This window comes from Ochlerotatus camptorhynchus, unplaced genomic scaffold (genome assembly GCF_037179485.1).
Source record: "Ochlerotatus camptorhynchus isolate MF236.1 unplaced genomic scaffold, CSIRO-AGI_Acam_v1.1 ptg000251l, whole genome shotgun sequence".
Taxonomy (NCBI): Eukaryota; Metazoa; Arthropoda; class Insecta; order Diptera; family Culicidae; genus Ochlerotatus; species Ochlerotatus camptorhynchus.
The window spans coordinates 4,712,895-4,732,822 of NW_027040741.1; positions in this window are offsets into that span (position 1 = coordinate 4,712,895).

Sequence of the window (19,928 nt, forward strand, 5' to 3'; positions counted from 1 at the left end):
AGTTCTATAAATCCAAAACAAGCCATTCAAAGGTGGTATAAACTGTTATAGAACATGTGTGTTGCTTGGGATGTCTCATGAGACGAACGACCTAACACGGAATCATTTAACCTTTGATACAACGAAACAACCATCGCTAGAAAAGTCTGTGTATTAAAACGTGCTTTTGTGATGGCAGCTTGTGGTGCTCACATTGGAGCAACGTTCTTCTAGGAAAACTTAGCACCAATTAAACACTAGCGAAGTAGTAATTTCGAAAGGCACATGGACGCAAATTTTCCCACACTAGATTTATGGTGGGCAACAGTGAAGAAAGGTTTCTTGTTTCACTGAACGCTTGCCTTCTACCGACTACGGGGCAAGCACCCACACTATACGCTCATCAATCAAGTTGATGAACGCCCGGGCTGATACCGTTTGGCACATGCATTCACCAGGAGCGTTAACTTGATTTACTTCCATCATTTGGCTTATACATAGCGGTTTTTCTGAGAACCCAGTAGATCAGCAACTCCCTGAAGCCATATACCCAGTGTGGTAATGGATTTCGATTTAAGCTTTCATCCAAGACGGGCTGCTTGGAATTTCCTCATGACAAGTTCACTGACGGAATCAATACTTGCACCACTGTAAGAGTGTTCTTTTTGAAACTAAATTTCGTTTCCTTATTACCCAACAAACACATTTAGTTGCAGACTAGCTTAAACAGGCAACAATAAGCTGTATATGCCAATATTATTAGCTAAAATTGTTAGTTAGGTATTGATGCAGTTTAGTTGATTTAGGGTTTAAATCTCATTTTCGGCCTACTAAGCACTAACTGCATTTACCATTCTTTCGAACGGATTTTAACACAGAATTTATTGTTTGAACTGCAGATGACTTCTAAAATTATTTTTCTTTCTTTTGTGCCGTTGGATTTGATAAAGAGTCACTCATTGATTATATTTTGCTAAAGATACAACACTGCTTCTTGATTGATGATGATTTTCAAGCTTATTGCTTATCGCATATTAGCTTATTGTGTGCTCTCAACTTAGTGTTCTAGATGCACTTCCACAGTTATTGATTGAGAGCTTTCGATGCCGGTACCATTTTCGCATCAGTATAATTGTGTGACAAGTACAATTCTACCATATGCCCAGGGAAGTCGAGAAATTTTCCAACCCGAACAATTCCTAGACCAAAAAAATGGTCTTGCTTTGTAGCTGCGCCTTTACCGACTGAGCTAAAAGAGGACCCTATCAACCCCTTCCAACCCAGTCTTCAAAGAGCATTTCGCTAGTGTGGAACTGCTGGAGGATCTACAGTTGTGGGCTCTCGCACACAACATAAGGTGCAGTGCAGTGAAAAAGCTCCAAAAATTATAAAATAAGCGGCTTTCCGATACGTTTCCGCAAGATCCACGAACCTTTATGCTAGGGAAACAAGGATCATTTGATAAATAGAATTTTTCACAGACTGGTAGCAGCAGTGGAAGTCAATATTTTTGTTTTGATTTGATTCTGTACGTAATATATATCACATAAAACTTGACGCTCTCAAGACAGACTAAGAAATGCTAAGATGTAACCGCTAGTTTTATGTTATGCTTCAAAATTCCATCCTGGGATAGTGTGTCCTATTGAGGCATTTCAGAGGAGCGACAAGTTATATAGTAACAAAGGTCACCGTTGGAGAAATTTTTACATAACATGACGAAACATTCCCTTAATGGATTGGAAAAAAATACAACTATTTATAATGTCTGATCATTGTCCAACGGCATAAACAGTTTTTTCATAAATTGAATATCTTTTAATGATTTTTCAAAATACGTTGCTAATGTAAATGAAATATATTTTTTCCTTTATTTTAATATTCATGAGGCGCAATTAATTAATGCTACAATTTTGTAGAATTTTCACCATAAATATTGAACAGCATGACCTCAAACGTATTAAAGTTGATTAAAATTGGTTATTAATCGTCTTATTTTCAATTTGCAAGAATATATTTTTTTGCATTGACATTAATTATGGTAAAAAGGTAAATTAATCATTAAACAATTACGATGTTCCATAATAAGTAAAAAAAATCTCCTTAAAATAGATCGGGTTGCTCCTTAAATGATTGATCATGTTTTGCATGTAAAGATTCATCAACTTTTTCAGGAGCGATTTATGCAGTTGTACCGGTCAACCGTATCCATGCAATCTGTTGCTCAGAATTTCTTTATAAGTTTTGATTTAAATCAACTAGGAATTTGCCAAAAATCAACGTTATCAAAAACTGTTGTTCTTAGTTCACGAGTGTTCCAACAATTTAACCTATATAAATAAGTTGGTCATGACGAGAGGAGCAACACAATAGTTGGGTAAAGAAGAATTGCATTATAACACACCATCGACTGGAAATGCTCTCGCAACGTGGGGCTTTAGGTAGTGATGAAAACGTTGCTAGAACTATTCCACAACCGCAGTCAGTTTATGAGCAAAAGAAGGACGCACATTTTTTGCTTGTAGTCTCCGCGTACATCGTACGGGTTAGGCAAAAGATGTGCGTCTATCTTTAAAAACTGTCGCATTAATGGCCCTTCGCTCACTTTCAACTTCTATTCAATTTTCATACTGCCGTACTCTAACGGAACTATACACCTACCCTCTTCTTAAAGATCATTCTCTAGCTAATAATTTATCACACTAAAGCTTCATGTTAGCATATCCAACCAACTCTATATAAATTGATTTTTATAGTTACATATCTACAAAATAAATCGTATTCATTTTACCAACATGTTTTTTGTGTTAGAGATGAACTAGCCAACAGCTAAAAATCTCTCTAATAAATACAAAAAAACTACACCACTGGCGCCGCTAACACGTTTTTGTTGAATTGTGTAAGTTGAATGTTGAATTTATAAATAATACTTAACAAAATAAGAACTTTTTGGTACATTATTTGATAATTGACTTTGCAACCGTCAATTCCAACGTTATAGATACAAAAGACAAGTCGACAAGCAATGAAACACAAACTAAAGAATTATCAAAAAGCAACCGTCAGCTTGATCATTTATACACTCAAACTAAGAATTCCGTTCCATGCTCAAGATGACAATGGATTCAGTTTGTGAAATCTCTCTACGCTTAATTACTTGAAGATTAATGCTCCAGTAGTAGGAGCTCAAATGAAGATTCGTGTTGCAGGAAAATGTTTCAAAAAATACCTCGCCTGATTTGGGTGTGCGGTTGAATCTTTGAGATGGATAAAAGCCACTTCAGTCTGGTGGAAAACTTTCCCTCAAGCGGAACGCTTTCTTTCAACCCCATACAATTCGATGAGGCCCATGCGTAGTGGATGTTGGATTTCATTTTCGATGGTTGATATTATATGCGAGAAACGCACACAAGTTTCGGGCCGATTGCTTCCTTTGTCCATCTACTTCGCATAGCAAAAAGGGGACCGAAATTCCACTCCGTGACATATCAGACGGGAGCGTGCAACTATTCCACCCACTTCAAGTGGCCTCTAGTGCTAAGCGTCATAAATTATTCATCCAGCAAAGAGTGTTCATGGCTACCTACTCTCTTCCGTTTCTTTAGAAGATGGGCTCGAGAAAACGGACCCCGCCATTGTTGATCAAGCATACGGTGGAATTCATGGGCAGCCTCTTAATTCTAAGATAATGCGATGTTCTAGGAAGGGCTCAGAAGCAAACATTATTTTAAACAAAATATTCAGTGCTAACAAGCGCTATCATTTATAATCAAATCAATATTCATTTTGAAGCCTCTAAACGTTTTATGTATGGATTGTATTATAAATTTTTAATTTTTCATATATGTATATTGTTTTCAAGTTTTGATTAATGCAAGATCATTCTAGACGCTTGCCCATCGCACAGTGATCCAAAACTGTGCAAAGACGTCGTTTTTTATATCATGAACCATGCTCTTGAGATAAGTGGTTTCTTCGGGAAAGCTTCTGGATATAAAAGGCCATTTTTTACATATTGACAATGATTGAACCCCCAAGAAGTCCCAAATCTCGGGAATAGGAAATTTTAAAGTTTGTCATTTTACATTAAATAAATTTAAATATCTCTGACAGTAATATTCCATTTTTTGTTCAAACCCGTTAAAAACAAGGTTAAGCGCGGGTTGTGCTTAGTAGGACGGAAATTCGATCAAAAACCCTACTTTAAATTAAAAAAGTTATACTTTTTATTGTACTTAATATACGTCCATAAAACCATGAACACAAAGAAGCATTACCAATACTGAAAGTAGCGGCACCGGTGATGCAGTGGTAAGCGTGATTGCCTCTCACCCCAGCAGGCCTGGGTTCAATCCCAGTCGGCACCATCGGGATGTTCTGAGGCATAACATCTCTGATCACGGGAAGTAAAGTCGTTGATCCCCAGTTCATGAGTTGATGGGTCGATAGGTAGGATCCAGGTGTGTGGGAGCTGCCTCCCTGGGTCGGTAGCAATGCACGGTGGTCCAGGATTGGAATTTAGCAAGACAAAAGTCCATAGTACTTTTGTTTTAGGATTTAAGCGTTTGGTGTCTTCAGTGGAGTTTTTTTTTTTCTTAATATTATCCTTCTTTTGGTGCTTTCAAACATTAGGGTGAGCCTTTAATTTTTTGAAATCCAAAAACTTACTTTCTAATTTAAAAAAATTAAGAAATGTGTGTGTGTTGAAAGAAGTTGTTGGTGAGGTAATTTCAAGCAACTTTGTTGGGCAAAGGTTTTTTGCATCTCTTACCGTTTTCATTTTAGAGAATTATTTCTGAACTGCGTTAGGGTGCACCCAAAAAAATCAGTTTTTTAGCTCTAACTTTTTTATTTCAAATTTTTCTTAAGAACTGTTTTAGAAGAACTATTAGAACTTGTCAAAATACACAACTTTGCCAAAGAAATAAAATCTGTATCTCTCGACTATCAAAATATATTGAAGATTTTCTATACAAAATAGGCCATTTTCAAATGTCAACCACTCAAAATGGGGCAAACGTACGGACATTTTTAAGCCATTTTTTGAAAGGGCATACTTTAGGGTATATTATATGGGAAAACTGGAGATACTTTTTTTCTTTATCTTAAGGGGGTATTCCCAATCTTTTGCCTTTTTTCGGCCTGTTTTTCAATTATTTTTTTTTTAAGGAAAATGAATAGTAATGCGCCTAACTCTTTGGGATTCTTGTTTATTTAACATTAAAGTTTACAAATAAATTTTTTTCGACATAAAAAAAGACATTATTGACGTCACAAAATGGCGGCAAACAGACCCCTGTTCGCCGCAAACGCCTGGACGGGCGAAGACTTTTCTCTGGAACGGCTTCATCTGAAACAGATTTCGTGATGAAATAATAATCTGCATAAGATTCTCTGGAGCTTCTCCCGTTGGCAGCAAAAAATCTTGCAAATTAACAAAATGGCGGCCATATGAAAAAACAGGCGATTTTTAGCCCGCTTTTTTGCAGCTTTAAGGTGCTTCAAACAATGTTAAATGTTAATATTTTTGGCTGAAAGTGGGAGAAGCTCCAAAGAATTTAATAAGAAACAAAATGCGCAAAGATTCAAGTCAATATCTCTTATAGGTAGTTTCTGAGAAAAATCTTCGCCCGATAAAAAAAATGTGGTTTCGAGAAAAACGCGTTTAAAGTTTTGACTTTAGTTAAAACCATTTGGGGGTTCTTACCATTAGTCAGCTATGCCTGGACACCGAATTCGCTGATCGGAAAACGGCTTGGGGGGATGAAAGTATATAGTCTAAAGTACAAAAAAACGTGAAAAAAAAAATTTGATTTTTTGAAAAAAAAGATCGGGAATACCCCCTTAAGTTAAACTTATTTAAGTTCACTCACTTTTGCAATTAAATTTGGTAATAACTCCTTCTAAAATAGAGGAAGAAACGATATTTTAAAAGTGGGTCTAATTAACCGAAAACAGTAAAAAAATAGTTTCAAGAGGACCAACCAAACGGAAAATTTTAATGTGTTAGTAATTCTTATTTCTCGTCTTGTTCTTCTTCTCCTTCTTCTCTCGTCTGAATTCAGGTTATTTATAATATAACATTATCAGTGCTCCGAAAGATCGTTCCGATAATAAGCTTATGTTCTTCTTTCGTTATGTTCTGCGATCTGTTTCCTAATACCTATTTGGTTTTCTTCATTGTATACGCTGAATGACGTTGGAGCAAGGTCAAACTGAAAAGTGTTCAGATTAAATGCGGTCATATTAACGGTACACGTTTCCAACGCAACGTAAATCAACCCGAACATTGCATTAGGTCCAATATAACATTGACAGATTCTCTTCGTCGGCTTTCTCTTTTGTTAATAACTTGGAAACAAAACCGTTACTTGTTCTGTTTTTGGTATGAGATGGTAGATAATAACTACTTTTATCGCACTGCGCGTTATCGCACATACAGCTAAAAATTACTTAACGTCGCTGTGGGGATGCAAAGAAAAAATCGACGAAGAGAATCTTTCTATGTTGCATTGGACCTAATGCAATGTTCGGGTTGAAACAACAGTTGAAAAGTTGTCTGCTTATGTCAGTGGTTTCAGCACGTGTTTAGCATAGCAGGCTGGTTACAAAACACTATGTTATTGTTATTAGTTCGATTTGTGAAAATGTCTGCACAATTGCAACTGAAAATTGCATACTAAGCCTTAGCGGATATCCTAATATTGAAAGGGACATTGAATAACCTGGTTGAATTTGTGGAAGCAACCCGCATAAAAGTGAACCATAACTTGACATTACCGAAAATGGTTAAAAATTGTTTATAATCCCTGCTAAACTATAACTGAAATGGTCATGGAACTTTACATGAACGCTTGTGTGATAAAGTTTTAACCGTATGTATTATGGTTCTTTGGAAGTGAACCTTACAAATAATGGGTTGTTAAGAACCATTACCATTCAAAATAGTTGTTTTCTTCATACATTTTCGGAGAGAGGACTATATTAAAACCTTTTTACTTATGGTTTGAGAACTTTAATGGTAATGGTTATAGTAGCCAGTAAGGTCCATTAATGGTTTAGTATTATCGGTCAGCTTTACGTGGAATATATCACGAATTGGTAATCAGTAATTTACAGGCCACCAATTCGCGATATATTCCACATAAAGTTGATGGATTTCACAAAACCAGCTATGAACCTTACCGACTACCATAACTATTACCATTAAAGTTCTCAAATCATAAATAAAATAGTTCCAATATAATTCCTTTCCCAAAAATGTATGAAGAAAACAAGAATTTGGAATGGTATCAGTTCTTAACAACCCATTATTTGTAAGGTTCACTTCCAAAAAACCATAATACATAAGGTTAAAACTTTATCACACAAACGTTCATGTAAAGTTCCATAACCATTTCAGTTAAAGTTTAGCACGGATTATAAACAATTTTTAACCATTTTTGGTAAGGTAAAGTAATGGTTTACATATATGCGGGAAGGTTGGCGGGTCTTTAAAACTAACGCCGCAGTAAAAGACAGGGAAAAGTATATTGCTACAGAAATAAGAAATCGGCTGGGGCTTCGGATAGGTGAACCGCTGCCTGGAGGTGGAACGGACCAACCAACGACGGGAATACCGCCAGAAATTGTTTCCAACAATTCAATGTGATATGCGAAATCACAGGGTTAGACAGTGATATAATGGAGCGCATGCATGTGATTTTGATGATCGTGAACAGCCGTAAGCAAATCAACTACAAAGCATACCATTCTTACGCAGAAGAAACGTTTAGGTTATATATTATTAAATATGGATGGTATCCGCTGTCGCCAACGGTCCATAAATTATTGATTCATGGAGCAAGATTGATTAAGCACATCATACTAACAATTGGCATTTGCAGCGAAGAAGCGCCTCATAGCCTAGTCAGTAAAGGCACGGTATTACCAAGCCGGAGGCGGCGATTTCGATTCCCGGTCCGGTCGAGGGAATCTTTCGGGTTGGAAATTTTCCCGACTTCCCTGGGCATAGAGTACCATTGTGCTTGCCACACAATATACAAATTCATGCATTGGTATTGGCATCGAAAGCTCTCAATTAATAACTGTGGAAGTGCATTTAGAACACTAAGTAGAGAGCACGCAATAAGCTAATATGCATTAAGCAATAAGCTTGAAATGCGAATAAGAAGAAGAAGAAGCGCAGGAAACGCGTAATAAGTCGATTAGGAAATTTCGAGAATTTCACGCGCGAAAGTTCAATATGCTTGGTAATATTGAAGATGTATTTTTGAAGTTGCTTTTGACATCTGACCCCCTGATTTCCCTTAGAAACAGATCTTCACCAAGTCAATCTACTTTTGAATTACCAGATAATGCCAAATATCTGCTGGCGGATTAGATTAGTATTATTTATAATTTTAATTAACTAAATTGATTAATTAATAAGGAATAAGAACACTTAGATAAGAAACAAAAACATAACATACATAAACTTGAACGAATGTTTCTTCCTCTATTTTAGAAGGAGTAATTACCAAATTTAATTGCAAAAGTGAGTGAACTTAAATAAGTTTAACTTAAGATAAAGAAAAAAAATATCTCCAGTTTTCTCATATAGTATACACTAGAGTATGCCCTTTCAAAAGATCGCTAAAAACTGCCTGTACGTTTGCCCCATTTTGAGTGGTTGACATTTGAAAAGGGCCAATTTTGTATAGAAAATCTTCAATATCTTTTGATAGTCGAGATAAAGATTTTATTTCTTTGGCAAAGTTGTGTATTTTGACAAGTTCTAAAAGTTTTCTGAAAACATCTTTTACGAAAAATTTAAAATAAAAAAGTTGTTAACTAAAAAAACTGTTTTTTTTTATGAAAACGGTAAGAGATGCAAGAAAACTTTTTTCAACAAAGTTGCTTGAAATTACCTCACCAACAACTTCTTTCAACAATGTATGTCTTTATTTTTTTAAATAAGAAAATCAGTTTTTGGATTTCAAAAAATTAAAAGCTCACCCTAATGTTTGAAGGCACCAAAAGAAGGATAATTTTAAGAAAAAAAACTTCACTGAAGACACCAAACGCCTAAATCCTTAAACAAAAGTACTATGGACTTTTGTCTTGCTTAATTCCAATCCTGGACCACTGTGCATTGGTGCTCAGCACGGAAAACAAGATCGATGGAAAAGAAATCAAGGAAAAAAAAATACTGAACGTAAAATTAACGTTGAAAAAAAAAGACATAGTTAAAAATATCTAAAATGGTAGAAAAATGCTATCAAATGGCAAAAATTTACATTTTTCTAAGAAAATCAAGAATTACCTGCCTACTTCAGAACCTAGTGCGGCGAAATATTCAGAAAATTTGCGTATACTGATGTTTTGAACAATTTTGGACACTTCTTCAAAGCAATGTTGTTTTATGTTAGAAAAAAAAAATCACTTTTGCATTAAAATCTGGTCCACTTAGAATCCGGACACATAAGATCAGATATTTCTCGAAATTGATTTGACGTAAGAAATTTACTCAAAATGAAGGTATGTTGTACTTTCATAAAAAAAGGCAAAATTACTCCGACGGCATTCGGATGAACTCACGGACTCTCTTTGGAAATCCCACCATCATTTGCTGCACACTGGACTGGTCAATCTCAGCGGCCATTTTTTTTTTTCCAGTGTCGACTGTCACTGTCACTTTTGACTTCCATCGCTGATTTTTCGTAAACGATAATTCAAACAAGCAAAGTAATAACACCATCAGACTAATGAGACAATCCCTCATCAAATGGTTTTATAAATTTGTATGATTCAATTTCTATTAGCGAGATATCGACGATGGAAGTCAAAAGTGACAGTTCCGTTGTATCGAGGTATACCTGTAAATCGTAATTATTTTTTTAGCAAAATCAAGATTAACTAAACTATTTTGCGTGGTACAATATTCATCAAATATATGTGCAGTTATGTTTTGAATAACTTTGTAGAGTATTTCAAACCAGTAGATGTTTATGGACTATAATTATAAAGGAAAAACTTTTATTTAAGGATTTTACACGAAAAACGATCTATATTTCAATGAGATGAAGAAATAGACGACACTTGTCTTGAGCAAAGTTTGTTTTGATGCTAAATTTTCTAGGTTCAAGGTTCACGATATAATGACTTTTAACCGTCTTTTCACAGTCTGTGCGTCGTTTACGCAGTTATGAATCATGTTTTAAGCCTTTCATCGTTTTAATATTACAAAAACAGTTTTCTCATTGCATAACATATATCAGCTATAGTCTGATCGTATTATAAGACTAGAAATTAACTGTGACCTAAGCAGTTCAAACCAATAACAACATTTATAAAAAGGTTTATGGAGCATTTAATCATTTTAATATAAAGATTTTCTTGGTGCCATTAAGTAATTTAGGCTATATGGATATCAAAAGACATCCAAAAAGTTTCTAGTGATAGTTCAACGTATTTGTGCTCATTGCAATGTAGCCTAGATTTCGTAATAATTGCTATTGTCTGAACGTAGTATTAAACACATTTGACCACATGAACAAAAATAATTCAACATTTAATATTATCAAAAGCTTTATTAAAAGTACCCAATGATTGATTCTCACTCCAAAGGACCAGGGTTCAATCCCAGTCGCCGCCGTCGGAATTTTCTGAGGCAAGTTGATGGGTCGATAGGTATGATCCATGTGTGGGAGCTGCCTTGCCGGGGTCGGTAGCATTGGTAACAAACGGAAAACAAGATTAACGAAAAATAAAAACAAACCAAAAGTTGCCTGGAATTAAACTACTGTTGGTAGAATAATTTTCTTTCTCGTTCCATTGTTATAAGAATAACAAGCTTCCCATTTTTCATGACCAAAAAAAAATTGACCCATCTGAACATGATATAAATCTACTCATACGTAATTCAACTGCTCATCATAGCTTTATAAATAAAGGTAAGCATACCAATTTGGCATAATTTCAACAGTTAAGGAATCGGAAAATTGTTCCATCATTTTAGTTTTGATTGAAATTCTTGTACAAAAAAAATACATCAATAAAATTCAATCATTCATAAAAGGTCATATACATGGACCTCTCTTAGCTCAGTCGGTAATGGCGCAGCTATGCGATCCCCAGCCCAGTCTATGAATATTTTGGGATGAAAAATTTCTCGACTTCCCTGGGCACAGAGTATGATTGAACTTGCCACACAATAATGGCAATGCAATAATGGTACTGACTTAGGAAGCTCTCAATTAACAACTGTGGAAGTAATCAAAGAACGCTAAGTTGAGTCCTGGCGTAAAGGCCCAGTAGAGTCGAAATAATGCCAAAGAAGAAGGAGATCACAGGATTAGAAGAGCTTCCTTCACTTGCTCCGGAAAAGGAATGTAACTCTTTGTATCCATATGGCCTAATAGTTAAAAGCATTAGCTTCGAAACATTCAAATGTATCTAGAGCAGTCCCAATCCACCTCAATTCGAACTTGTGTAATAAAAGAAATCCCACTCAGTGTAAATAAATCTTACAACATCAATTAAGTTAATGGTAAATTGAAATAAATATTTCCTGGCCCCAGCCCCTACATTTCAAACGCAATATATTTACCACTTCCCCGGATATACGTAGGCATCATTCGGCAATATCAACACATTCTCGATTCTGGGGGTCTGCTTGTGTACACTTTCGAACTTGATTTTTAACGAGCACAGAAAAAGCCATACACAAACACAGTGCGGCAAATGGCAAAAAGCGGAAATCTTTTGAATTTGATCCCTTTTTCTTCAACGACGACAACGGTGGCGTCAGTGAATACGACGGCGTCAGCGTCGTTGAAGAAAATTTCGTTGGATAATTTGTACGACTCATGGTCTCGGCTCACTGCGTGGAGGATGAGGGTGATCCATGGAGAGGAAATTATTGAAATTGTGCTCGATAAATAATGTTTCGATAAATTTCAAGAACTGCGGGTTGGTCCGGAAGTTTGCTTTAGATCGTGTGCCTCATTTTCATGTTTCACCCCAACAGTAGTGACGGGGTTATAGTAGAGAAAGGGTAACTGCTTTATGCTGTTCCCTTGGAAGAAGCTCTTCGTAGAGTGAACGGAAAATTTATGGAAATGTTTATTTTTCTTGCAGCTGTCGGAAGTGCTGCCCCCGAGAACGAGTGGGTCTCACTTTGGTCTTAAGTGTGTTTGTGTGTGTATGCACAAGCATATATATGTTGTGGGTGACTGAAAGTACGCTTGTCGGGGCTCAGGATTTATTTCATGGGTTTTGTGTCCCACCTCTCCACTCAGACGGACGGTAAAATTACGGGTTGAACAGCGAAAGGCAGTGATCCCTAACACAGACATAATTTCAACATAGTGGGACATTAATTTCGACAGTTTGTATGAGCTTGTTGTGCACAGAATTAACGACTTGGGTGAAATGCCATTAGTCTCCTTGGAAGAATAACAAACACCCTTCGGCGCTGATCACTTCACATTACCCGAAAGGAATATAGAGGAGTATAGCAAAAAACGCTCCCGGGGACCAAAACGCTATTTTAGCTAGGGTAAAAGACTTCAATACCTTGAGCGCTAATTTTTTTTTAATGAGAATACATTGTGTTTCAGGGCCAAAATTAGCCAAATTTGAGCGCTCAAGAATTGATATTAATAGGTTAATGTTCACAATTGAATTCTTTAACTTTAGTCATAGCTAGTTATGCAGCACCTAATAAAAAATATTTAAAAGGGAATACTCCTCACCCCCTTTCACTCTCCATTGTTCCATTTTTCTGTCTCGTCATTTTTCGCCGAAGGTGCGGTTGCGAAATCACACACTCATCGACAATACATATGATACGTAAGAGATGAAAATGGAGAACGTTTTCGATTTACACACAGAAAACGATAGTCTACATTCATTACGCCAAATGAGCAGTTCCACGACAACTGACGAATCGTTTTTAACTTTCTCTCTCCGAATCCAATGAAACTTCACTTGGAGCAATGAACAAAATTTGTGCTAGAGCTCGGCCGTTTTGACTCACGCCTAATTTTTCAAAATGGTGTGTTTGTTATTTTTCAAGAATCATATCATAGAACGGCTCATCTAATCAAAATGATGTCTGAGACAAAGTTGTAAGAAACTGGATTGCCTTTTCAGAAAAATAAACACTGCTATTAAAGTCTCTGTTCGGCAAACATATATGATGCAACATACCCATCATGTATGTCAGCTACTCAGTATTCTCTCCCAAAATTAAAGTAAGTTTCATTTATCCGTTATAAAACGTAAAAGAGCATTTTCCACAGATGCACGCCATTACTATTACACGCCATTAATTATCGATCAAAGGTGATATCTACGACGAAAGGTCAAAAGACATAAAGCCAAATTAACAAAGGATCGGTCAAAAGGATAAACAGTCGAAAGGTAAACAATATTGAGTGGACTTAAGTTTGAAATGAACAATAGATCAAATCGGCAAAAGGTCAAAAAAGGAAAAATGTTTAAAATGGACAGTTAACCAAAGACAAAAGGTAAAATTAATCATAAATGGCACAAAAACTTATTCCAAAGAAAAGGCATGGTAGAGCACATCATAATCACCCTTATACGTTTTATCCGACGACGAATTTTAAGTCTAAAAGCAATGTAAGATTTTAAACAATGATTTGATAGAAAACAACATTTTTTTGGAAATGAAAATTAATTGAGAAGTCATCTACAGTAGAAAAATTACATGATAATGCTAAAATCGGTTCGAAAAGAGAGCTAATGCGCATCAAAATCCCATCACATGGTCCTTCGTGTCACTACCCGAGCAAAGTCGGTTAACAAAATGAAAGCAAATCGATATTTAAGTTTGCAATTCCTATCATAATGAAAACTCATTTTGATTTCAATTGTCGCGACAGTAGTCTGATATCATATTGTGCTTTCATTATGCAGTCAAGACTTTTTAAATCAAAGCAACTTAACTTGAAGTTCTGCTGTTAATTTCTTGTTTAAAATTTGATTTAAGTTCATCTGTCGTTGAACTAACGATTGTTGTTTATTTGTTTTGTTTAACACATTTTAGGTCATTCGTGACGAGCCCAAGGTGACATTTGAGCTCAAATCTTGTAGCGTGAGAAGCATGGATGCTAACCATTTACGACAGGCCCGTATTCAGTCAAACATTATGAATGCAAAATCAGTAATCAAATTGATTTCATTGAAAGCAGAATTAGTTTTCCGTTTGATTCAACAGTGTAAAATGTTGCTCTCATTTTTGCTGTTTTAACCGTTAAGTCAACCAAAATGAGATCAAATGGAGTATTCAAAATAAGTTACATCATAACAGCAAATTCTGATTTCAATTTGATCTCTAACTTTGCTCGGGTACCCGTCCGTACTACCCTAATCCACTCTTGTGCTATGGTTGTGTCCGATACGGTCATCCCCGTGTCCGCTGTCCTGATCCGAAACGCTGCTTTAACTGTTCTGCCGATCATTAACTGGCGGAGGAATAACAGTGTTACCGGTGGGTAACATAGTATTGTTTAAAATATAGATTTGGGGAGTAGGGCCAATAAATTGTAGTGAAATAACGGCCGATTCAAAGTGGGGGGCGATCGGTATCGAAATGTGTGAATCTTGGGTAAGGGTTGTATTAGTAGCTAAGGAGATAAGATTGAAGGCTTCCTACGGTCAGGGTTGGATGGAGAGAAACGCAACACCACGGTTGATGATAAGAGGCAAGAGAGAGCCCGACGGTCTGTGGATTTAGTCAGTAAGTCTTAAGCCATAGAAGCGACAAGGAAAGGTCCAAGCCACGCGGTGTGAGAACGCTTTGTTTTCTGGACCGCTAGGAGACCTGACCATCACCCGTTCCCCGGCCAAGTCATCCGGTCATCACGGGGTCCTGAGTATCGGACCGCTTGTTATTCAGTCCGATGACTTTCGACGCCGTACTGCCGCTCCAGGTTTAATCGATACCCGGCTTCACGGTCAACCCACCATTAGTCGCCCCAGGCTTATTCTATCGTCGGCCGAATCAACCTGGCACCGGCCAAGTTACCCGGCTATCCACGAATCTGCCCGGTCAGTCCGCCAGCTGGCCAGTCGATCATCAGTCGGACATCAACTGCCACCACATTGCGGACAGGCAGTCCTTCGTAGAAGGCCCGCCATTGTTCGTCGTCGGCCTCTGCTATTGCAGGTTGACTACCCGGCAAAGCCCAGATCACCCCGGCCATTCAAGTCCTCACGTTGCCCACCCGGCAGCCGATCAGCACTCGATATACCTCCCAGGCTACCTTAGTCACCGTTTAGAACCAGGATTACCGGCAAACTTACACGGGCGTCTACTATCACCGCTTCCTGGCCAAGGTCTGCTGGACCACCTGCTATCATCAACGCTTCCCAGCCAGTTTCAACCGAACCCCCAGCCGATCACCTTTCGATAACATCACCGGATACCATCGTCGTTCCCTGGCCAGGGTCTGCCGAACCACCTGCTATCATCACCGCTTCCCGGCCAGAGTCAGCCGAATCACCAGCCGATCACCGTTCGATACTGCCTCACCCCCACTGTCATCGTCGGCCAATAAAGTACAAGGTAATAAAAAAAAAACATAATTTCAGGTCTCCTCACATCCGAAAACTCTCCCACGCCAATACGCCCTGAGACCTGGAACCAACAAGGGACTTGAGTGCCCACTCCGGGAGCTGCCGTTGGTTAAGACCAGTAGCTTCAGGGACTCAGTGGTTCCGGGGCTGAAAGAAGTCTTATAACAGTGTGCTGCAGCTATCCACTGCATCAATTGTGGTGGACGTCATCGTCTGAACAACCGTCAATGCCCGGTTTATAAGAAGGAAGTGTAAGTGAGCCGTCTAAAAGTGGATCATAATCTGACGTACCCTGAAGCACGCAAGCGAGTCGAAACAGGAACAGGAAGCTACGCCGCAGCTGCAGCCCAGCAGACTGCCAACCGGAAAAAAAATAAGTAGCTGGAGAAGAAACTGGAGGAGAAAGACGTCCAAATTGCCCAACTTCTTGAAGTGATGAAGAAGAAGTAGGAAAAGATTAACATACTACTAGCACACATTAAACTAATTCGAACAACGCAAGTTCAACAAACCCCGCTAGCCCAGCCGAGCAAACCGTTCCATCTTTCCGAAAGTCAAACGAGCCAAGCAATCGAACCGCTGCATTCTCAAATCATGAGAAAATCAGGAGAACCGCAGATAGCCGCATCATTGATGCACCTCAGAACAGAAGTAGACGCCAACGACAATGGAACCCAGAAAAAACAAGAAGAAGAAAAGACACGACAGGAGCAACAACACCTCACCCGGCCGACAAAGTCCACCTCTGAAGAAGCCCCTTGAAAAAACACCAACATCCGATCAGGAAACGATAGGCGTCGACGAGGATGAGATTGAAGAGACACCCCCTAGCCAGCATCTTCAATAAGATCCTTTCCTCCAACCGTTTACCGACCAAAAATACATACTGTACAAGCGAAACGGACAACGACAACGATCAACTTGAAGGGAGGGAAAGTGTAGTATCCCCTTCACCCTCACATGAGAGAGCGCAGAAGGCTAGAGGATCCCTACCATAATACAACCTCGATATCTACTGCTTACACCCAATGCACCCACATAGCCACTTTCCAATGAAAGCAGCCGTCGGTATGTAGTGCCAATCGAAAATCCACCGTCAGCCAACACTAGGCACCACAATATTGTGAGTGCCAGCGGCGCTATCATTCCTAGTAACCGGTTCGTGAATTTTTTCGCCGATGAAATTCGTCGTCAACAGCACAGTCGAGATGCATCTCCACCGTCATCATTACTACTACTACAGACAGTATTCCGAAATCAGTGTGAGGAGGAAGAGCGTGAAGTAACCTCCCCCTCCCAAGGATGGGAGTGGATCACCGGGGGAAGAGAGTGGGACCAGTCACGAGTTCTTGACCCTTTGTCTCCTCCTGGAATCCAGCCGTTTCTCATGTACGAACACACATATCATCATCAACATCTACGACAAGCCACCGTGATGCCACAAATGCTTTGCATTGCAGTGGAACATACGTGGCTTACGTGTCAATATCAGCGAGCTCAAGCTGCTCATCAGCCAGCATGAGCCATCCATAATAGCTTTGCAAGAGACTAAAGTGGACAACCGCGTTATCGCACCGGACTTCACCGGCAAGAACTACACTTTGCTCCTTGAAACCGGCAGTGGGTGGGTCTTGCAATCCGCGTAGGAGTACCCTTCGAACGCATCGAAATCGACTGCAGCCTCCAAGATATTGCAGTTCGGATCCATCTTCCAATACCAATGACGGTGGTGTCGATATACATCCCTCCCAGTTCCCAGCAATGCCATACCGAGCTAGACACGATTACCAGTGCCATTGGCGATTTCAATGCGCACCATTCCGCCTGGGGTCGAATGCAATTGGCCGCTTCACCGTCGAGAAAGTTTTGGCTGAACACTCAGATTGACCCAGCAACCGGTTCATCTTCAGCCATAGACCTCTCGATATGTCCCGAGATGCTTGCTCCCAAATGTATATGGTGAGCTCTCTTGGACACACACAGTAGCGATCACTTTTCGATCACCGTTTCCTCACCTGAATACGTACAGGTCACAACGAAGTGAAGAAGATGGCTCTATAATCAAGCGGACTGGACATCCTTTGAACGGCTGATTGCTAGCAGCATCAAACCGGGTGATGAAATTGGAGTGGAAGAGTTCGTCGACCGGATACTGTCTGCAGCAACAACTAGCATACCTCGAACATCCGATCGAGTCGGTCCTATATTGGTACCATGGTGGTGCCCGGAGGTGGAATTGGCAGTTAAACAGCGTCGAAAATGGCTAAGAGCACTGAAGCGCGCCAGAGCAGCGGGTGCAGATAGAGCAGATGTCCTGGAAAGGTTTCAGGAAGCGAAAGCAGCAGTCAAGAAGGAAGTGAACTAAGCCAAGAGTCGATCGTGGGAAGAATTTGTTGGGAAAATATCTCCAAGCAGCACTACGGCAGAAATGTGGCAAACGGTCAACACACTGAGAAGCAAACGACACCACAGCAGGGCTGTCATTAAACGATCCGGCGGGTACACGGATAATACGGAAGAAGTGGCAGAAGGACAGGCTAAGGCACTGCTGTGAGACATCGGTGACATCTAGCTATCCTCCATTGTTCCAAATGGCGAAGGAAAAAGCGGAACGGGATCGTGTTGATTTTCTACCACACACCAACGATGTATATAACTCGGACTTCACCCTGAACGAGCTTCTGTGGGCACTCGACAAAGGACGTAGTGTTTCTACAGTTCCTGACTCCACATCCGATGTTCGACGACTTCCTCTATTCGTCAAAACTGCGCTACTAGAGCTGCTCAACAGAGTATGGCATAGTGGTATTTAGAACTAGTTAGAGCCTTCATTTTTGCTAAAAGCAGCAAGGTGGTATATTTAGGCATTTCAGAGATACGCGTTTCAAATTAGTTTTAGGTATTTTAAAGCTTATTTACTCCTTGCGTTTAATGAGGCCCTTCAAATTTCATATAAATAATCTATGATCTATCCAACTACATAAGATATTAACATTTGAAGACTGCATGTTTTTTTGGGATAAAATAACCCATAGCTTTTGAATGTAAAGTTATGCTCAAATACTTTAAACAGCATAGACGGAATTTTGGGGGCACCCTAATACAAAGCAAAAAAAAAGAGTCAGCATGGGCAAATGAAGAACTCGAAAAATTGTGTATTCAATAAAATTGCTTGAAATAATTTTTGCTACAATTTTGCTGAAGAATTTAACCACCTCTAACTTAAAACAAAAAGTTAGATTCCTTATTTAAGTTAAAATGACATAATTATGGCATAATTATAAAAAAACACAGGAAAAAAAACCAAAATGAAAATGAATAGAAACGGTGAAAAGAATTTTATCCCGCTAAATTGCCGTTTTGAACCGCATGCTCTGTGCTACAATCGACACTTTTCAGCTATTAAAATCAATACTTTTCATTCCTAAACACATTTCTGTTTAACAAGTAAAAGCGATCACTACAGGCCACCGAGCTCCCTACATAACAACCAATCTATTACAAACGACAATCGTTAAAATCCGGTGAAGCGAAGCTATTTTGTTTAAATGGATTTGTTCAATGGTCGTGATTAAAAACATAAGTGGATTCTGAATATTACTGACGGTTTAAATATCGTGGCTTGTAAACTTGTAACTTGACTATCTTTTAACAAAGTCTATTCTTTTGCAAAAGGAAAGTATATTGGTAGCTAGAAGCCTCAAATTATATAAAGTTTAGTTATTCACTTAGTAATAATATTTAGTATTAAGAATGCTGGAAAACTTTCACGAGCGGTTGGTCTTCAATTGTTTAATTTCACCCGTCATCCGACGACGTCAATGACAGTTCGCATCATCGTACCGCAACCAACTTAAGTACAACAACGGAAATTCATCGGGGGACAGGACTGCTAATCAATGAGTCTCCGGAGTAGGTGCAGCGTTACCCATATGGTGTACGGAACAGAAATAAGGAACGGATGAAAAACTGGATGGGAAAAGGAGGGCTTTTGATATCTGAGATAGTCAACCATTGCTCAGAAGTAAACCGGCGTTCGTGCCTACAAGACGTGAGTGAATATTAAGTCAATACTAAAGTGAACCGAACAAAGTGCCTCAAAGTGCAGTGAACGAACTTTTTCTGTTCCTGGTGTTCATTCAGGTAACTGAGTTTGACCAAATTCGATTTTGGTTTGGTTTTGAACAACCATTTATCGACCTTTCTTGTTCCGCGTATAGATCCTCACGATCGGCACGTTTCGACCAAGTCAGTCTCGACTGTCTTAATATAAAAGTCCATAATCTCCAGAAAGGAGAGCATCCTCGGAATCGGAAATCCTAATCGATAAGGAGGAAGGCCCTTCTCGGCTCGACCAAGGT